General features: G+C 39.2%; 1 long non-coding RNA gene across 1 annotated transcript in view; it reads right to left on the bottom strand.

Annotated features, from left to right (window-relative positions):
- Positions 1-11,766: 11,766 nt before the first annotated feature.
- The window catches only part of LOC148059618 (uncharacterized), a 75,008-nt gene continuing 65,618 nt past the window's right edge, over positions 11,767-21,156 (bottom strand). Inside the window, exon 3 of the long non-coding RNA XR_015709437.1 lies at positions 11,767-11,790. This is a non-coding gene — a long non-coding RNA (uncharacterized LOC148059618). The remainder of the gene's footprint in view (positions 11,791-21,156) is intronic.

Genomic DNA, 21,156 nt, shown 5'->3' with positions numbered 1-21,156 from the left:
CGCTCCTCACTGATCTCCGCTGGGAAAGGTGTCACTTGAGACGGAGAAAAAGAGCAATTTTAATGAATGGAGTTCTTTAGGTGAGCCTTTACCTCGTGTTATGACCCACGAGTGTAGACACTGAATGCTACTTCAACAAAAGGTGATCCCGGGGGGCTCAGAGAGGAGGCCGAGGGACTCGTGGAACAAAGAGAAAAGCTCATACTTGACGTTCTCCTGTGCTCGAAGGAAGTCCTAAACACCACGGACAGCAGGAGCATTTGAGTGGAAGGAAGCAGTAAAACCTCACAATAACAACATCCGCTGGGAAGCATCAAGCCAGTGCAACTCCACTCCGTTTTTATGTGTCGATTATGGGACTGAAATGGGACTTTTATTTGGGGAATTGGACCATTAGATGCGATATCACAGATTACAAGTGGAGACACTTCGCCTTGAGCCGATCCCAGCTGACCTGACTGTTGGCAGAGTTCACAAGTACAGATAGACTTTAGTAGCTGAGTCGACAAGACTTTTGTGTCCAGTCCATGGCAAGAGCTCTCACAAATGTGTCCAAATGTGTTGCTATAGATCTTAACTACTAACTTATGCAAGTGTTGATGGAGTCACCAAGTCTCAGAACACATCGTTATCTCCTAAAATCCATTCAATAGTCAATAATTGAAATGATTCGGTGGAGGTCGCAGTCATCGATAAGAGGCTCAGAGTAGAAATTCTGGGAGGTTCTGAGAACAATAGGAAATGCTTATGAAGCCGCAGTGAATACTCTGTACAGTGAACAAAACTATACTCAGATTCCGGGGTTTAAAAGTCAAGTTTAAAAACTAAAAACCAACACAAATGGGTTTTGGGTAAACAAATATGAAAGGTCTTCCCTAAACTTTTTTGCATTATGGACTATTAATGTTGACATTATTTTCACCGACTGATCAAAAGATAAGGAAAGCAAATCTAAAATAAAAATACATTTGGTGCGTGAAAAATACATATCACCATAATGATGAGTCAGCAGAAACCCTGGGCTGGTTTCTCTGCAACAAGATAGTCTCATCTATAGTTTGTTTTCGCTAGTTTACGGGATTATTTTAAGTAAATTAAAGTATATTTCACTCGGTCAAGTGTCTTGACTTGTCAAGAGACAAAGGGCTAGTGTTACTTTGTAGAGCATATCAGAATCAGAAACATTTATGGCCAGTTGTAAACACAACAAGGGATTTTTTTGTGTTGTCAGTACAGTCTAATAGAATTAAATAACAACACAAAATAAGCAATAAAAAACAGAAGCAAGCACCGTGATAGTCACACGGTTCCTGTATAATTTTTTTTATATATATAAAATACTATTCAGACAAAAATAATCATGTTGTATATTCTATATTTTGACAAAGCTAAAAATAAAAGAATGACAATAACAATGATTCGGACAAAGTTCCATGTTTCCCTTCTATTTACCAGTTCAAGTAAAGGTTTGACAACAGTATCTGACAAAAAGAGATCCATCGTTATCCTATAAACTGGACAAAAAAAGCGTTTTCAAGAGCATATTAAAGCTCCAAATTACTTTTCAAAACCCATGTGTACAATGCAGATATATATAAAAAAAAAAAACATGCCTAAGTGATGACATTATTAGAATCTGTTCCTGTAATTGTTCCAGCAACCTTCCCTTGCTGCTGCCGTTCTGCAGGCGGTGCAGAACTGGAGCCGGTCTCGACGCTCTGTTCCTCAACTCAGCAGGCTCTGAGAGCAGCTAAGCTCCCCCGACGCTGCCTGATGGCTTTAATTGGTCTCCTCTGGCTCGCAGCGTACTACTAGAATCCCTCCTTACTAATAAACTGAGCTCCAACCTGAGGCAGGAGCCTTGTAGACGTGGAGCGAAGGATCCTGCATGTATACTGTAAGTAACTCCTACACCAGGGGAGGAAACATGCTTCAGCCCAGAGCGATCGTTCGTCTTCTCCCAGTTTCAATCGGACGATAATCAAAGCATTCAAATGCTACTTACTTTACTTAAGGATCGTAACAACTGTAGCACCTATTTCTTCTTCCACTGCCCTTCCACACAAATACACAATGTTAATTTAACACCTTAATAGAATCAATAACTAGGGCGTTAGAGACATACATGTAATGTAGAGACCTGCTGGAGTGTATACGTGTCTGATCAATATCTCATTTAGTTTATGTATATTAAGCTGGAATAAATGGCATGTAGTTAAATTCAATAAAATCTGGTGCTGGTCATAGTGAGCTTGACCTTCTGGCCCTAGAGAAAGATAGATCAAATAGATGTTACTGTGATTTGATTATTACCGTCTAAAAATACTAAGAATTTAACGTTAAATCTGATCATTCCATTTCCTTTTGGTGGCCACAACTTTGTATTTAGTGACCACGACTAAGTATTTGGTGGCCACAACTTAGTATTTAGTGACCACGACTAAGTATTTGGTGGCCACAACTTAGTATTTAGTGACCACGACTAAGTATTTGGTGGCCACAACTTAGTATTTAGTGACCACGACTAAGTATTTGGTGGCCACAACTTAGTATTTAGTGACCACGACTTGGTATTTTGTGGCTACGACTTGGTATTTGGTGGCAAAGGCTTAGTATTTAGTGGCCCAACTTAGTATTTCATGGCTAGGACTTAGTATTTCATGGCCAAGACTTAGTATTTAGTTGCCATGACTTAGTATTAGGTGGCCATGACTTAGTATTAGGTGGCCATGACTTAGTATTCGGTGGCCATGACTTAGTATTCGGTGGCCATGACTTAGTATTCGGTGGCCATGACTTAGTATTCGGTGGCCACGACTTAGTATTTAGTTGCCATGACTTAGTATTTAGTGGCGACCGCTTAGTATTTGGTGACCACAACTTAGTATTTAGTGACCATGACCTAGTATTTGATGGCTACGACTTTGTTTCTAGTGACCACGAGTTAGTATTAAGTGATCAGGAGTTAGTATTAAGTGGCCACGACTTGGTATTTGGTGGCCACGCCTTAGTATTTAGTGGCCATGACATAGTATTTAGTGGCCATGACATAGTATTTAGTGGCCATGACTTAGTATTTAGTGGCCACGACTTGGTATTTGGTGGCCACGCCTTAGTATTTAGTGGCCCAACTTAGTATTTCATGGCCACGCCTTAGTATTTAGTGGCCATGACATAGTATTTAGTGGCCATGACTTAGTATTAAGTGGCCACGACTTGGTATTTGGTGGCCACGCCTTAGTATTTAGTGGCCATGACATAGTATTTAGTGGCCATGACTTAGTATTTAGTGGCCAAGACATAGTATTTATTGGCCAAGACTTAGTATTCAGTGGCCAAGACTTAGTTTTTGGCGGCCACAATCTAGTGTTTGGTGGCCACAACCTAGTACTTGGTGGCCACGACTTGCATCAATATTTGTTTTTACCAGGTTGTGTCTGGGGCTTCGAACATTTTTGACATGTATTTTCAATCATTGTAAATATAATAGAGATTCATGTCCGAAGTTGAAAACATTCAAAAATCTGTTTGTTTTTTTCCCCCGATCAGATCTTGAGGAGTAGCCATACTGACTATAAAGTTGCGCTTGCACAAGCAAGACAACTTTTCAAACTATTTTCAAGCTAAATTCCTAAACTGTGCCTGTGTGAAGTGCAAAGTGACTGAATGATGGGATCCGTCGACAAAACGAATTGCTACCAGCTGACACTCTAATTGCTGCACACTGCTGTCATGTTTACCATCAGCTGTGATGCTGGAGGTATCATGTACCGTCGGTTGCGGCTCCGCAGAAGAACCTCCTAATTAGAGCCTCATCTCCATATGGAGCTCAAACACGGCAGGTATAGCATCCTGCTCCTGCTAAACACTGTTTGATTTCATAGATTTCCACATGAATTATTGATGTGCAAACACTCAGAATGGGTCCAAACATGCTTCCTCAGAGCTCGCATAGGTGGAATCAATGAGCGGTTATCAACGTGTTTTTCGGTCAAAACCACTTCATATGCCGGACTCCAACCACGACTGGAGCAGCTAAACATTACAGATCAAAATAAAAAGGAATCAGTAGCCTCAGCGTGTCTTTCAAACTTGCTGAGTGTGTTTTCTTCATAAAGAAACGGACAGCCTTTTTTTTTACTTTCTTTCATTTCAAGGTTGGTATTTTTACTCCTTGAAAGACGGGAGTATATGAAGAAAATGTCTCCCATCATAGAAGCATGTCAGTCAGCTTTTGTAAAAAAGCCATTTCGGATTTTTAATGGTGGAAGATCTGTGAATTTTTCTTCCCGTTTTAATTGCAACTACGAGTGCGCTGATCAAGGGAGGGAAGAAAGTCGCTCTTATCAGACATAAAAACAAACGCAAGGTTGCTACTTTTAATACTGGACCAAAGACATACCACTGTGACCGATAAGGCTTATTAAAACCAGCCACAGCACAAGATGAATTTTGCTGATGGAATGCCTCAATTACTTTTTTTAGACATTCTTTAAACATCCAAGTATCCAACCAGAGCAACTAGAACAACTTTTGTTGCATTTTTTTCAGGACCAAGTTAGGTAGAAAAGTGTAAAGATTTAAGGATACATGTGCATACATGTGCATTCATATAGTACTGAGAGCAATTTCACATTTAAAATTCACGCTAGAAATAACAAACTACGGAGCCCTAGACATGACATGGTACGAAAAAAATTATAATTAATGGCCACGATGAATAAGTCACTACCACGACTTGAATCAGAATATTTATACAGCAGTGGTCTCTTTTTGGAGATTCAGAATACGGTCACTTTAAACGTGGGTATTATGTGTGCACGTGATGCTTTTCCTTGACAGCTGGGTAAGCAAACCGAGCGCTCCTTCACTAGAAATTGCAACCAAAGCCTTACAACTGTTGGTTTGGGAATAGTTTATTATAAATATTCAGAATAAACTGGTGAATTATGCAAGAATACAAATATATATGTATCTTAACAAAAAGATAAATGAGTTAGCCTAATTGTCATGGTTAAGTTCGTCTTTTAATATGGCTAATACCAAAATATAGTACAATAAGATTTAAAAAATAATCACATAAAAACAACAATAGCAAGTCAGGGCTCGAACCCATCGATTTGAGTCTGGAACCCTGTGCTCTAGCCATGAGCTAAAGATGTAAACAGGGTAAAAAATTATTTTACCCACAATTTCTTTCTTTTTTTTAACCATGTCATGTCTGAGGGCTCCATAACAAACTCAAAATAAATAGATAAAATCACAATTAAAAGTGATACAATACGGTCACAATGTGCATCATGTATCCAAGACTAGATTTGGTATCAGTTTAATTGTCTGATGGCCTGTGGGGAAAAAGCTGTTACACAACCTGCTGGTTCTGCACCAGAATTACAACCTGGAATCCTCCATTTGTTACTGCACACAGTATTTTTCGGAAGATTCCGTTTGAACTTTTCCTGCTTTTCATAACTTTTATCGTGATTTTCGCTTCGACACCCGGTCCGTCAGTTTTATGAGTTCCCGGACGCTGATTCTGGTTTGCTTCTTTGCGGCTTAATGTTGCTGTGTAGCGGCTTCTGTGTTTGTTGTGAGCTTTCTCAGCCACCGTTAAAAAAAAATACATTATGAACACAAAATCATTGCTGCGGGCGACATGTCGAATGGGTGTACAGACTACAAATAAAAGAGTTCCGGGAGCTCCCCGGAGGCTGTTGGAAGTCCTGGTACTTGTCAAAAGGAGACTTTGCTGGTGCCATAGACGGGGCACGAACCAGCTCCTTCGTCGCAGCAGCGCCGAAGGGCTCCATATCATGAGCTATGTGTTCCATCCACAACCCAGCGCCACTTGTTTTATAGTCCTTTATCCCCATAATAACTTGGACAGGTTTCATAAAAGTGTCATGGAGCCCGGCTCGCAAGCTACCTTAAATCAGGCTTAGAGAAGTTGCTGCTTTGCTCTTGCACCTCTGGTCCATGACCGCTGACGTCCTCGCTTAAGGACAACGTTTTTTGTCCTTTTCGAGAATCCAAACACAATGCCAGATGAGGGCGACGATCACTCTCTGCCGTGAACCTGCTGACCCGGCTTCACAGCTCTCACTTAGTTCGTGCTCTTACTGTATTAACGGTGGAAGATAAATAACTTTTCTTTCGATGAGCATCGTAAGTGTGTGCAGACAAGTGAAGGGTCGACCCATGTCGTTTCCTTCAGTCCTTCCGAGAATGACTCATATGATCACTGAATAGACGCTGGATATACAGCGAACATAAAGGGTTCTCCTCCACCTGGACGCCATTTCCCTGAGACTTCAATGTACCGAGGAAGATTTATTTACTCTTGTCTTCCAATCCCTGTCAGTGTCCCTCTGTTTTAGCCTGCTGGGCCAATTCAAGCCGGCCAAATCCCTGTTCCTCACCGTCCAACATGGATGTTGTCCTGCTGGGTGCAATATGCCACCCGTTTCTCTGGCAGTGCCCGCCTTGTAGAGCCTGTAGCCCAACTGTGGTGTCTTGTCAGTACACAAACAAAGGTGTAGCGTTCGTATAAAAGACTTGGAACAGAGATCCCGGCGACCATAAAATGGCCATTGTGGCTGAATGTGCTTCCGTGGCTTCAAGACAGTGTTTAGCAACCTGCTCAGGCTGAGATTATCAACGATGCCTCACTTCAATTACAACTAAGGAACAAAAAAAGCTTGATTTAATTAACTTTTTGAGCCAGTAACTTCTATAGATTTACAGGAATACTTGTATATATGAATGGCTAAAACAAAAACAAAAAAACTTGCTTTTCTACTTTCAATGTCGATCGGTCCAAAAATGATGCTTCATGTATACGAGTTAAATTAACAGGTGGTTTAAGCTTTAACAAATATTTTTAAACATGCTCTTCGGAGTCATGTCCTGGTCCAACCAACAACCGTTGACATTTAAATTTGCAGTTGTTAGCAGAGAAGGTGAGGAGCGAGAGATCACGTCCTAATAATGAATAATGAGTTCCGTGTCATTCCGGCCCCTCCTGGTTGGTTTTAAAACAGATAATTAAAGGCCAAAGTAGTCACTGGTCTCCTCGCGATGATCCAGGAAATGATGAGAAACAGATCGAGTTACTGTCGCTACATTACTTTTTCTTATTCATTTTTTTAAGCGTACATGTTTTTAAGATAATATTAACCCCCAACAATGAGGTTATGTGCTTTTCTACAATTATATGACTTAAAAGGGGGACCAGATTAAAAAAATGATATCAGTACGCGCAAAAAATAGCTAAATTGTGTTGGTGTTCCATCAGGAATCACAATTGATTTTGAAGGATTTATCATCACGAAAGTGTGCTGCCACCTGCTGGTCAAGTAAACTCATTGTTACCAATGATATTTCAAATGCTAAAAAGTAGTGATGGTCTGATGAAGCAGTGTCAGTATTTTTCAGAGTCCACTAGATGGCTACTCTGCACTATTTTCCTTTGTTTTGAACAACTGTTCTAATGATACATCATTTTTAAACTGATGGCGCCACCTACTGACCTCTTAACAACATGACACCGTTTCACAAAGCTTCATCAGCCCATCATTACTAAAAATGTTTTTAAAAAATAGTAATTGAAGAAATAACATTGATAGAAAACGAGCTTAGGAAAGATAATAACATATTTGGAGATGGTTAAATGAGTAATAGAGCAATATAGTACTGACATCAAGAGCAATATATACGTATACAATTTGAAGTATGTTAAAATAACTAAGGAAAACAGAGAAATTCTGGAAAAGTTCAGCACCAGCTGAAAAAAAACCTGGCACCAATCATTGCATCAGATAATAAGTTGGCATTGACAGTCTAACTGAGCGCTCATTCATTAATTCAAATGGGAAAATAAAAGTCAAATATTAATTTAGGGAACGCGGCAAAAGACCAGCTTCACTGTCGTTCAAAAAAGTTATAGTGCTGAGAGGAGTGAGACTATTATGGTATGTCTGAGTGGAACCAAATGAGGGTCTTTCAGGGACAACGGTTGCTGAGGGAAGTTTTAATTGGCTTTCTTCATGCCAATTACCCACGATATCGTTACTCCGATACGTTAAACCGCTCAACAACTTTAGTCAAGGCAACCAGCCACGTCTCACAATGCTTAGAAAGTATGGAACCATCCATTTACTGCTAGAGAAACAACATATATTTACTATATTTCCTGTTGCAAAAAAGTATTTTATAAGTGTAAGAATGTGTCAAGGGCTGATAAGATAAATAAATAAATTTAACTGAGTGATCATTTTGAATGGGTTTAACTGAAGAAAAAAAACAAAATCAATTTACTGTTGCAAAAAACAGTCCAGACGTCGGCCAACAAGTGCCCCAGGTGTCGGACCGAGTTACTCCCTGTGGCGGTGGCACGCCGGAGCATTGACATCAACCTCTCTCAGCGTCCCACATGCCGGAACACAAACAAAATCCAACAGATTTATTTTTCGCAATGAAACATTTCAAGGCTGTTTTCTTCCCTCTGACCAGCGCGGGCTCTCAGCTGGCTTAACTACAACCACACATCCCTCAGGGACAGCCCTTGACAAGTGACTCTGTTTCAGTTCACGTCGTTTGATAAATTTATCGCTGGCATTCCGAAAATGAAATAAGAAGGATGTCTTCAAGACTGGTTCTTGTGCAGGTGCCATAAATATTCTTCATTTGGTAGAGTGCATTCAAGTGTTGGGGAAGAGATTGAAAGGCAGTGAGCGAAAATCCGTCAGTATTGTACAGCAAAGCAGAGAATCTTCAGAGGACAGGAAGAGAGGATATTTATGAAGCCTAGCATCTGACAATTGGCTTTATTTAGTCTCTTTCCCTTTTCCTGCATCTTATTCTCAGAGGATTTTTTAAGCAACGCCAGGAGGACCTGTTTAGTCAAAAAGCACCTGGACAGTGAATACCTCTGCCATGGACCACATTTCCAGACTTGTTTTAATAAAAAAATCTTACATTTATTTCTGGAATTGTTCACAAGCCATAAAAACAAAAGATTTGTTTATGATTTCACCCAGTTTTTAACTATATCACATAATTAATATACTTTATTAGGAGAGATCTGCTCGTTTTAATGAAGCCAACACTAATGCTAACATAGCAGGAAATGATAAATAGATGTCAAAACTCACCCACCGTTTCTGACACACCCGTCCAAAATTTACGCCTGTCTCTCTTCTTTCTTCACTTACTTAATTTGAATTAAAAAACTTTACTTTTTGCGTTTGGTGTTAACCCCTCCATAGAAGTGAATGACAAATCCTTCAAAATGCTCATTGCCCAGATGAAACTAAAGAGCACCAACCCTGTTAGCTACGTGTCTAGCTGAAGGTCATCCAAAGGGCAAACACATTATATTATACAATTTACGAAAGAAAGTGATGACAATCTTCAACACATTCTCTACCTGCAAACGGAAGTCACATGTCTACTACCATGTTAAAAGATATTGACTAGCTTTGCTACAAAGATGATCATATCAAAGAGGGGAAGTAAATATTTGTGTGACAAGAGACATACGTTTGATGTAGCCCACGCTTTCTAGCTCGAATCTATCTTCCAACAACAACCAAAAGAAGGAAAACAGATGTGGATTTCTGGTAAGAAATCGCTGCAACCGGAAAGTCTGATACTGAGCACAAATTTGAGGTATTTCTGGTCACATTCAACAGTCAGCTATTCCTCTTTTAGGGAAGTATCTGGAATAGCTGTCAGAGTAAAACTCTTTCTGACACGGCTCACAATTTCTTAAATTTGGCCACAAAACCGAGGAGGATGGACTTCACAGTAATCGCAACTTTCTTAAAAATAACTCAAACCAACTAGTTTGGCTGTTGCAGTACAATATGAGACTTGCCCTATAAAAAAAGGTTTTGTATTTATGCATGAACACCGAGGGACAATAAAAAACAAAATATGTGACAAATTCATCCACAAGGATTAATACCAAAGTCGTTTAAAGATTGTTTGCTTGAGGATTAATAGCGCTTTGGTACCGATGGCTCCACCACGACAGTGAGATCATTTATAACAGTGCGTTTAGTTGGGCTTTCTCTGCCCTGATACTTGTAATGATTGGTTGATCTCCACCAAATAAACAAATTGAAATAAGATGCATTGGACATTTATGAACACACAACAGTCAGACTGCAGGACTGACACCAGCTAGCCAACGCTGGGGAGCCTTAACTCACGCCGGGGATGATGGGAACATATTTATCTTTGGCACATTCAGGAGCATATGTGAGTGCGGCTGTGGAGGGGATGATATACACCAAACAAGCCGCTGCCCCCTCCCCCATTCATCAGAGAGCAAGGCTTTGGCAAGGCACATCACTTACCTTTATAGGCACTGCTGACGGCATTGTACACTGCATAGTCATCAGATACTGTAGGTAGAAACCTGGACTTGTGTTTGTGAGTTATGCATCACTGACAAGTGGATTTTGATGGAAAGAGATTGAAAAGATTTTAGAAAATAAAAAGATAGACTATTCATCAAAGTCATTCATTTAAGACCTTGAGCATCCCATTGCTTTAATTTTTTTTTTAACTTCTATTTTTATGCAATAGTCTGGTGCATTTAAATCTATTCTTTGTATTTGTGTATTTTCATACCAATAAACAAATCTTGTTCAAAGTTTTCACCCCTTAGTTTGGTGAACTTTACTGACTTTTACTGCGCATTTATCACACTGGTGATTAAAAAAAAAAAAATCACACACGGAGTGTGTTATGAAAAATGTTAAGTTTAACTGGGCTTAAAAAAACACCAAAAATGTGTTTTTCAACTGTTCAAAAAGAGAATTTGAGGCGTTTGTCTCAATTTTAAACTTCCAGTGCAAAATAATTTAATTTAATTTCAATGTAGCGTATTGCAAATGCTGGAGTGACCACTTTATTAGTGTAAATATGCAACAAATACATTGATTACGAACAAGTATTACATTTCATTGAGGTTTTCTGCCATCGATTCATTGTTTATTGTGACACATGTGACCCTAAATAATCCTGTTTATCCAGAGGTGCTGTCCGTGGTCCTGAAACCGATATCAGCGCGGGTTGGGAAACTTCAATGGGTTGCATTCTCCCAAGGAAAACCTTTAATCTAAATGGGTTTCTCTTAAAATTATTTGCGTCATTTTTAAATCATAAATCATTCCTTTTTTTTTGTTAATCCCAAGGTTTTAAAATCAGATTTTTCCATAACTAGGTGTGCTTGAAATCTAATTAAGCCCTCTGGCTCAATGTCAGAAATGCTAGTGTAGAAGGCCAGACCGTTGTTATATCCAGAAGTACTTTAATATTCTAACCTAACTCAATAATAGTGCAGCAAACGTACAAGAAATAAAGTGTTACCGTGAGGATTGATTGTTTAGGAAAGAAAGCTGTTCTTAGTGAAGGTGTAATCAAATGTAATTCTAGATATAACCCTAACTACCGCTCTCCCTTTACACCAATTTGCGGCAAAGCCGAACACCAACCTCTCCTCGTCTCACATTTAAAAAACTGCAGAAACCACGAAGGAGTCAGGAGAGATAACATGAGCACATCAATGTAGACCGTGATCTTGTTCTCTGCATAAACTCACTTTTAATGTCAGTGGGTGGAAGTGATTGACGTTGCAATCAAACTTCCTTTTTTTTGAAAGCAAAACAAAAAGATGATGTTGATGATCAAATGATCACCAGCGGCATTTTTTTTTCTCTATGATCGTAAAAAAAAAATACAAAAGTGTTCTCTCACCTTTTTCTGACGACACCGTGGTATCTGGAGATGAAAGAGAGAAGAAAGTCAGGGGAATGGATTTAACAGCAAAACATTTTGTTCACAGTGAAATATACAAGAGCAAAGGCTTCGAGCGGAAGTGTGAATTAAAAAAAAAGTACTTTTGAAAACTGCTCCAACACACGATATATGCATCAATATTAAAATATTAGTACCATGCCATTCCATATTATCTTCATTAGACATTAAATTCAATATAATGTTGTCAAAAGACCCCTCTGGAGATCGATAAATATGCAGTGAAGACATTCTACACCTAAATTTGTACTGAACTAGTAGCTTTTTTAGCATTTTGAAATATAGAATACAGAATTCTGGGACTAGGTTGAACAGCACACAGAACAGACAAACAATAATGGGAGTAAATTTGGAATCAAATGCTAATGCTGAGCAGATATAGACTGTTTAAAATGTGGACGAAGCTTCTGTGATGTCGTCCCTCACGGGTCTGAAGCAAAGCCGTGGTAACGGCCATCTTGAAAATGCAGTTTTCTGGTTTATTCGAGGCTACGGTGACTTATACACGCTCAAAACTGATAATGACGGGAATATATTCAAAAGGAAAATGTTATAGAAATGCTGTGAGTATTAGGAATATGTTGTATTTTCAGTTTTTAACAAAAGAGAGATCGAGAAAAATCCTATTCACGTTGTGTCAGTCCCCTAAAGAGCCTGATCTCCTGAACAGTCTACTCTAAGTAAATGTCAAGCACCCAAATTTCAACTTAAGTTCCCTTCATTGACAGGGAAAATCTTCTCCCTTGATACACTTCGATGTGCTTACAGAGGAGTGTTTGGAGCAGCCCATGATTCAGTATTATATATATGACTTTTGGGCCATCGCTTTGATTAATAAAAGCACTTTTTGACAGCTTTATATTCTGCTGTCCAAAGTCTTGAGCACATTGTTCGGCTGGCTATGAGCCCGAAAAGCCCAAACAGCGACGACGCTGAAGAGTAATGATTGAATCCGGGTGGATTTGTGGCACGCTCGCCCGAGAACGTGTTAATCCTAAGCTTTGCCTAATTGTCAGCGTGAATGTGTCGTACGTATTTTATCGTATCGCGACAGCGAGGCGTCGGACAGAGAGTGTTTAGGACTTTGCTCGGTGTTAAGAGTGGATTTGGGGAAATATTGACGTTGCCCCTACAGTCCGATTGTGTGCTTTTTTGCAGGTCCGGTCTAATCTGAGCGGCTTTGAATAATGAGTTAGTGGAGCAGCTCGGAGGCCTTGTGCCGTCAACCTTATCACACAGAGAAGAAGAGCCTTGGTCCGTTTCCGACTGGACTGAAAGTATTTTAAGTCTTCCATCACTTTTTATTTTTTAAATGAAATGTGTACTGACTCAAACACACTTTTTAATTGGTCCGATTTAGTAGAAAACTTCTTTGTGTCTTTTGTGAAAGGATGCGGAGTCAAATAAATTGTTGATAATGTGTGAAGGAGAGGTTTCAAAACAACACATTTTTAACCTTAATTCTTGTGATCTACACGCTTTTTCGGTTACAAACTGACTCTGTCCCCTCCCCCCCATCAGAGAAGGGGGAAAAAGTTTAAGGGACCCCTGCTCCCTTCACAAAGTAGCTTTATCTTGGCGATTCTCCCGGAGATTCTTTGAGTGTCATGTGACCATCAAACTGTTTTACAGCGGTGGGTCAGGTACAGTGTTTGCCTATGAAGTACTGAGGGAGTTTTTAAGGAAGATAAACCACCACAAAACTGCAGCTACACATTAATGAGACCCTTATTTTCGCCTTAAAAACCCAACACGAGAGGCGAGGTTTACTGAGAAAGGTCGGCATCCTAGGTAACAAACTTGTAGTCCAAAAATATCTTCACATCTGTCAACAAGAGTCAATTAAAATGAACTCTAAATAAATTGCTGGATTAAGACCCTTTAGCTACAAACTTAAACTTCAACTCTCATAACGTTCTCCCAGGAAAAACACAAAGCCAGTGGAGTCTCAGCTGCGGACGTGAAGGTGTGGATGGAATTGATTTTTCTAATGTTATTTAACAAGCGAAAACAATTGAAGACTCGGAAGTGAATCTGGAATGATCGCCCAATAATGTGTCCACGCTCTTCATTCTCTCAAGGAAGGCTTGAAGAAGAAGGGCTAAGTGATGTCAGTTAGCTTGAAAGCTGCTTGGGGGTGAAAGAAAAACACAAAACACTTCTGGTTGATTAATGCGCTTCAACGATCAGTGGATTATGTGGATTTGTAGACAAAGTTGCAGTAAATATGTAAACGACACAAGCACCAGGAGGGATCGGAGTATTACTCTTAGGGGTCGATATGTCGATACAAAAGGTCATATTTGAGCCTTAAGATATTAGCTTAGAATAAGGGCATGGATTGAAATCCCCGATTAGTCAAAGTTTCAAACAAGTCTATAATGAAGCTACAGAGGAAAACGATTTTTCATCCAAGTTCGAGAACAGCTTGCGAGTCCAAAAAAAAAAATCCTTTTCCAGGAATCATGTCGACATTTTGTTCTCTTTTAATTTGCTGCCCAGACAATGTCCTGATGCAGCAGTAGAAAAAACATTAACTTCAACAATAGCGAATGAAGTGTTTCTTCCATCGGTTGTCTTTCTCATCTCGCGCCGCCATCCGATATTCCGTGAGCATCCCCCGCTTGTCTTTTTGAGAGACGAGGGAATCAAGATGAACTTTTATGTATAAGATGACAAATCCAGGGTTGTTGTCAAACTCCCAAAACTGCTGCGTTGCCAGAAAGAAAATGTACAATAAGTGTCTGTCAGCATGTATTTTGTCAGCATTCCTTACTCAGTTTGGCACATTGTGAACCATCTGTCGGATGTTCGCATCAGAACACAACGCCTTTTGCGTGCATCTAGACAGATTTTTCTCTCCTTTTTGTCGAGATCTGCTTTTGTTTTTTCGATCACAAGGTACAGTGTGGATCACCTACACACTCATTATGTAGGATATTAGATTAAATATCACATTATTTACATCTGGTCCCTCTGAGAAACTTTTCTCTCTCCTTCAAAATTACCTGTTGATCCTTCACTTTTTTCCGCACACCCCAGAACGATTAAATCATGCAGCCATTAGAAAGTTGACCTTGTGAAGTTGAGACCTCGCCGCCAACCTCTTCAGCTCGCCTTTTTTTTAATTACCGGTAGATATTGGGTTCAACAAAAGTCCCGTCATGAAAGCAGAAGGAATCGGGAAGCTTATCAAAGGACAAATGAAGAAAGTATGATGATGAGTTTTAAAGAGGGTGACAAAAAAAAGAAAGGGAGGTAGTGAAAGAAGCATTAAGCCTATCATAGTAGTTGGTTGTTAAAAAAGTCATCTTGTGTTTGAAAATGTATTAAAAAAAAGAATGGGAGTCAATGGTGTTGATAATAATATCAGGTTACTCTTTTGTAACCCTAAAAACCTGTTTCCTTACAGGTACTTAATTTCTGTTTTTTTAGGGGATATTTTTCCAAAAGCTTTAAAAACGTATCTGATAAGGTTTTCTTTTGTCGGTACAAAACCCCTAAATACCCCTTAAATACAAATATTTCACTTAACATTATAATTATATCGGATGTTTCTCCTTCTCTTTAAGCTAGTTGTTAAATGCACTGTATTAATCCGGTTTTAAGCTGCAATATATCTAACAATTTTTTTTATTTTTTTTCTCCCATGGTAAGTAATAAAGTAAGTACACATGAATTAAAAATCTAATATCCCTAGTAACCAACAAGACATACTGTAGGTTGTGTCACGCCATCCAGTAACCCCTTTGGACACAAAGGTTCCTTTTATCCTTCAATCTTTAAAAATCGATCAGCTTCAAAGAGCTCCTTCCCACATGAGGAGTTTTTGCCGTTCATGTTATTGTATTCAAGGTATTCAGCCTGAAGGAGATCCTGGACTTCAATGCAATCCTTTGAATGACTCGGTGACCCTTCGTCGCCGTCTGCCTCGGAACATAATCCCTTCACACTCTAAATTCCTGGGAAGGCATCGTGGAGGAATTCCTCCTTCGTGAAGATTCCTAGTTTGCAAGACAAGACTTAAATCCGGTAAAATTGTGACTAGATATTTCATCAGGCCATTTGAAAAGAGGGAAACACCAGTCGATGCTGTTGTAAAATCATTTGCTAAGCGACAAAGACTCATTAGCCAAGAGTGACTGACATGGATATGTTTTTGAAGTACTCGTGTACGTGCTATAGAGTGGGATTAAGAGCAAGGCGAAGCTAAAACAAAGACGTTTCCTTTCAGAGATGAAGGACCAAAGACAAAACCGAATGCTATGTTTTAATTAGTTGAGAGTAGCGCTTGCTCTTCTGGTACCTACTGCACAGGGAGTACTGCCTTCTTGCTCATTACGTACTAATGAGTTGTCTATTAATGAAAATGGAAAGCATTTATTTTGTGAGCACAAAGGGTTCAGCTGGATTAATTACTGCACTACAGCAACAAAATGAAAGCGGTAAGTGCAGCATCACTCTTGTGTGGCACATTAGCCATTAACCAACAGTTATCAAGGCCTGGCCAATGGTGCAGTGACACAGTAGGAGTACGCACTGTTCGCCATGGCACAAACAAAACTTGCACCGACTCGTGTTTATTCTAAACTTAATCCTTTCTTTACTTCTGTTTATGTGACTCTTTATTTGCCGTTTTCTGTTATGTTTTATGAAGCTCAAGTATGTTTTTGTAGTTACCCTGACTAACACAAGCTTGTCTTTTCTAATTGCGACTAGAGATGTAGTTCTCAAGACCAATTGTTCATTTTCTTAGTCTTGTATTAGTCACTTATCTTGCCTGGTAAGAGGCTGCAATAAATATCAATTTTATTATCAACAGACTTTTATAAATCAATAGAAAATGAGACAAGATGCAACACCTATTATTGACTATATAATGCATTATTAATGACTAATAAAACAAGATAAACTGTGGTTCATGAAACACAAATTACAACTATTTACATAAAAAAATAGATAAGATATTGGTAAATCATTTTAAAACAAGTCAAATACTTTCCACTGCAACAGATTGACACAGGTTGGTGCAGTGCATTTAATAGCTTTGGTGCATTAAACATTTTGTCTGAAATTGGACGAGACTCAAAAGATTATGTATGCGACTGAAAAATCCAAAATACACTTTTTTTAGGTGTTGGTCTTGTCTCGGTCCTGACAATGCAGTCAAGGTACTTTATTTGGTCTTAGTATATTTTGGGAAAAGACAATTATTTGCCCAACTCGAGTAAATAAAAAATACATTTCCCCTCCAATTTTAAATGTATTGTCAGGGTATCAGAAATATCCCAAGAAACTGGAAGAAGAACAAAAACCTGAGCAAAACCAAATCCCCTTTTAAAAATAATCTGGCAAAAATAATCGTCGAGGCATCATTTGGTTGCTTTACAAACGCTGATCATGGTAAAAAAAAAAAAAAAAAGGCTCGGGGTCCCATCGGGTTCTCCTTGAAGAGGTCAGCACCAATGGGGGAGGTTAGTGTAGTTGCTCTGGCAAGCTCGGCAGATGGTTCTTGATCAGATATTAGAGGCTGGGCGAAAAGGGTCATCTGGCCAAGAGCGTCGTGCAACTGCCCGGGGATAACAAAACCCATCTGAACCTTCAGCTCTGCTTCCAGCTGGGCGAGACTAATAGAGTCTGAGCCAGACTGCGCGGACGTTTACCAGGACTCTTGCTAATGGCCTTCAGGTTCCTCAGTTAACGACCACAAAAAGCATCATCTCTCACTGTTGAGGGGATGATCGGGGATGTCATTAATAGGTTTAGGTTTTATGGTGTTAATGGCGGCTCTCTATCAAAATCGGAACCTTTAGTGTCAGTGTTGTAAACACAATATAGGTTTTATTGTGGTGTCAGTACACAATAAAATAAATAAATCTATACAACACACAAACTTGCAAAAGAACCAAGGCAGCCATGACATATACTATTCAACCACTGAATGTAGCTATGAATGCCTATAAAACCTTTCAAAACTTAACCATGCAGGTGAAATATATCATTAACTTGCATCCTTTTTCTCCGGATCATGACCATGAGTTCAATGACAACTACAAATCTAAATCCAAAGAGGCCTTTACAGTACACTTGCACACGCCGCCATCACTTCTGCCGAGCGTGTATTTGTCTCTCTCATGCTGCTGATATAAATTGACACTCCAGTCTGAGTTTTATTTATCCGTTTCTTGGGGACATTTGAAGTCTCACATGGCAGCTTCACATATAACCTTCGGTTGAAGTGGCTATTCATCAGCCGCCACTGCCACCCACGTATCAGACACTGGATGAAAAGTAGGTGCCTTACCCTTCATCCATCCACCAATCCCCCAATCCCTCTCTGCTGATTCTGCTCCCCTTACAATGATTTTCAACCTTGCCATTTTAATTTCTATTGAAATGAGCCTGTTAAAAAAAAAAAAATGTTATGACGGAAGCGACTTCTTGAAGGAAAAAGTAATTCAGGTAAAAATGTTTTCAATATCTGAAGTGTTTGTTTCATTCTAACACATCGTAACTATATTAAACTCATATTAATTAATGCTTTATGAGGGTTTAGCGTTAACTTTGATTTAAAATTATCTTTTAAATTAAAATATTTTACTCACTTCCTACTCTAAATAGTTACTGATTATACCAACATATTTAGATTATCATATACTGTGTATATATACCTATATATATATATACACACCTATATATATATATATACACCTATATATATATATATATATATATATATATATATATATATATAAATAAATATGTTATGTTTCCAGGACACAAAGGTTGCAGTGCATTTTACTAGATAAACTTTCTTTTCATGTTTTTTTTGCTTTGAAGGGGCAAAATGCAAGATTGAAAATATGTTTTCTGGAGACCCCAGGAGTCAGAAATGTGCACCTGCAATTCCTTTAAACCTTATCTGTTTTAATGACCAAAACTGAGTTTTATTTTGTTCAAACTCAGATGCCGGTGGTCACATGACAGTCACAGATTCCCCGGCAAAAGTACAATTGGTGCAGAGTCATAGAAGCAAATAAATAGCAAACTGCTACGTATTGCTGCTTTAAAACAAGTATTTTCTTGTTGAAAATGTGACAATATAAATAAAAATACACTATTGTTCAAGAAGCAGCGATAAGTGGAAGAAAATGGCCACTGCAGCACCTGAAGAAGAGCAATACAGATTCACTCGACCAGCCGTGGTGCATTGATGCCTGTTTTATGAGACAAGCCTACGCGAACGTGATGTTGTTTTAACAAAAAGGCCATTACATTGTTTGTTTATGACATTATTATGAGAAGATTGAACTGAATGTGTCGACTTGACAAGTTTGTTCCTTTGCATGTTCCATCATACTTGATACAATCCTCCATAACTACAGTTATCCTGTGATTAAATGGTAACAAATGCATGCAGTAGGAGAGAGATTAATAATGACAACGTGTTTGTGATTTTAAGATGATTCATGCAAACACATTTGCAGAGATGAATAATGTATCAACGATCTCGGCTACGAAGTCAGAGCAATAAGCTTATTGGTTTGCATGTGTTCAAATTAAGATTGACCTTCATGTGACCTGTTAACAACATAGCATGGAAATGCTAAATATAACTTATTCTACTGTGAGGATATCAAATCAATTTCACTCATTCTGACTTTAAAAAAGACACCATTTTTTTGTCCCATCTTTTCTTCTTCTCTTGAACTGCACATTTTATTTTCACAGTTATCAGTTTATATTATATATTATTATATATTATATTATCCGGTGGGCCTCGCAACAGGATTTGGCAGGCCTAATTTGGCCCCCCGAGGTTTTTATTGTTTTTCCAACGTCACAATTTGTCCATATCCGGGAATCTCCTCATGATAGAAGCTAAAGACGCTATATTTGTCTTTACATTCTCTTTCAAAGCACATCCAAACATCCAAACAGGCTGTTGCTCCTAAGCTTTGGAACGATCTTCCTCTCTCTTTGCGCTTGATGGAGTCTACTGACTCCTTTAAGAAACATCTTAAGACGTTTCTATTTGTTCAGGCTTTTCCTTGATTTTCTGGAACTCCTGTGTTGTTCTCAGTATTATCTTGATCTTTAAAGTATATACTTTTTTGAGTATTGTTTTGATTGTTTAAGCGCTTTGTGACCCTGGTCTAGAAAAGCGCTATATAAATAAATATTACTTACTTACTTACATCCGCATGTTGTCCCTGCCCCTTTAAAGCATGCTGGGTAATTTTATTCACAGCTTTGAACTTCCAGCTTCCTCATGCGTGCTAGCCTGTGCCGGCGCGTCCAGAAGTACAGCGAGAGCTTTTAAGCAAATGACAGTTTGAGTAAACTAAATTGTGGACAGTCGGCTCAGTAATTGCAGAAAGCCGGAGAAACATTGTCATTAACAGGCTTCTTTGAAATGCAATTAGCCTCGGCTCTCGTCGCTCACAGCTGTAAGCAGCACTATTTTAGAATGTTAATAAAAAGGCAGGAGAGATTAAAGGGAATCAGCCACACAATTTGGTTTGGACCGTAACACAATCTGATGTGCAAATATTGGCGCTCGCCGGACATTAATTATACGAAGGAAAAAATGTCTCCTGGATCACTTAATCAGGAGGTGACGGGGAAGGAATTCCCTGACGCCGGATGAAGGGGGGTCACGCGTGAATGTCGTTATCATAATGCGACACCTAAGAGTCTTGAAGACGCCACGAATGACAATTTCAGGCGACGGAGGACGAGGTCGCGAGGATGACGGCAGACGTCCAGCGGGTCTCCTGTGAGATGAGGCACATCTGTCTGTACCCAACATGCTGTTGTCAAGGTCGCTACGTTCCTTTTCTAAACAGTGAACAATGTTTCCCCATCATACTTGCAGGTTTATGCGGCAGCGAACTGAAGAAAATACTTCGGGAACATCATCTTTAACTTGGTCTCTCGATACGACTGGTGTCGAAAGTCTGTGAGGGAAGGTTGGCTGCCATCGACGTCCCAGTGCAGCACAAAGGCAGCAGACGGAGGGTAATGAGGAGGCAAACATGATTAAAAACCGTCTCCTCAGGCTGTCTTGGACCTGCCTATAAACACGTGGAAGCTCCTCGTCTCTAATCCATCACACTTCTTAGTTCCCACTGAGTGGAAAGAAGGAAAAAAAGACTTGGTGACAACTCCATCAAACTATAAAAAAAAATGCCTAGAAACTCTCTTGTTAGAGGTTATCCAAATTATAGTACACACCTTAAGTCAATCCATCAAAATCCAATAGTGGGAGGCGTGAATAGGAAACGGGTTGGTGACTTGAGGGACGCGATGACAAGATAGAATTAAAAC

This window comes from Callionymus lyra, chromosome 19 (assembly GCF_982586985.1).
Source record: "Callionymus lyra chromosome 19, fCalLyr1.hap1.1, whole genome shotgun sequence".
Classification (NCBI taxonomy): Eukaryota; Metazoa; Chordata; class Actinopteri; order Syngnathiformes; family Callionymidae; genus Callionymus; species Callionymus lyra.
The sequence above is the reverse complement of the archived record's forward strand: the minus strand, read 5'-3'. Positions and strand labels throughout refer to the sequence as shown.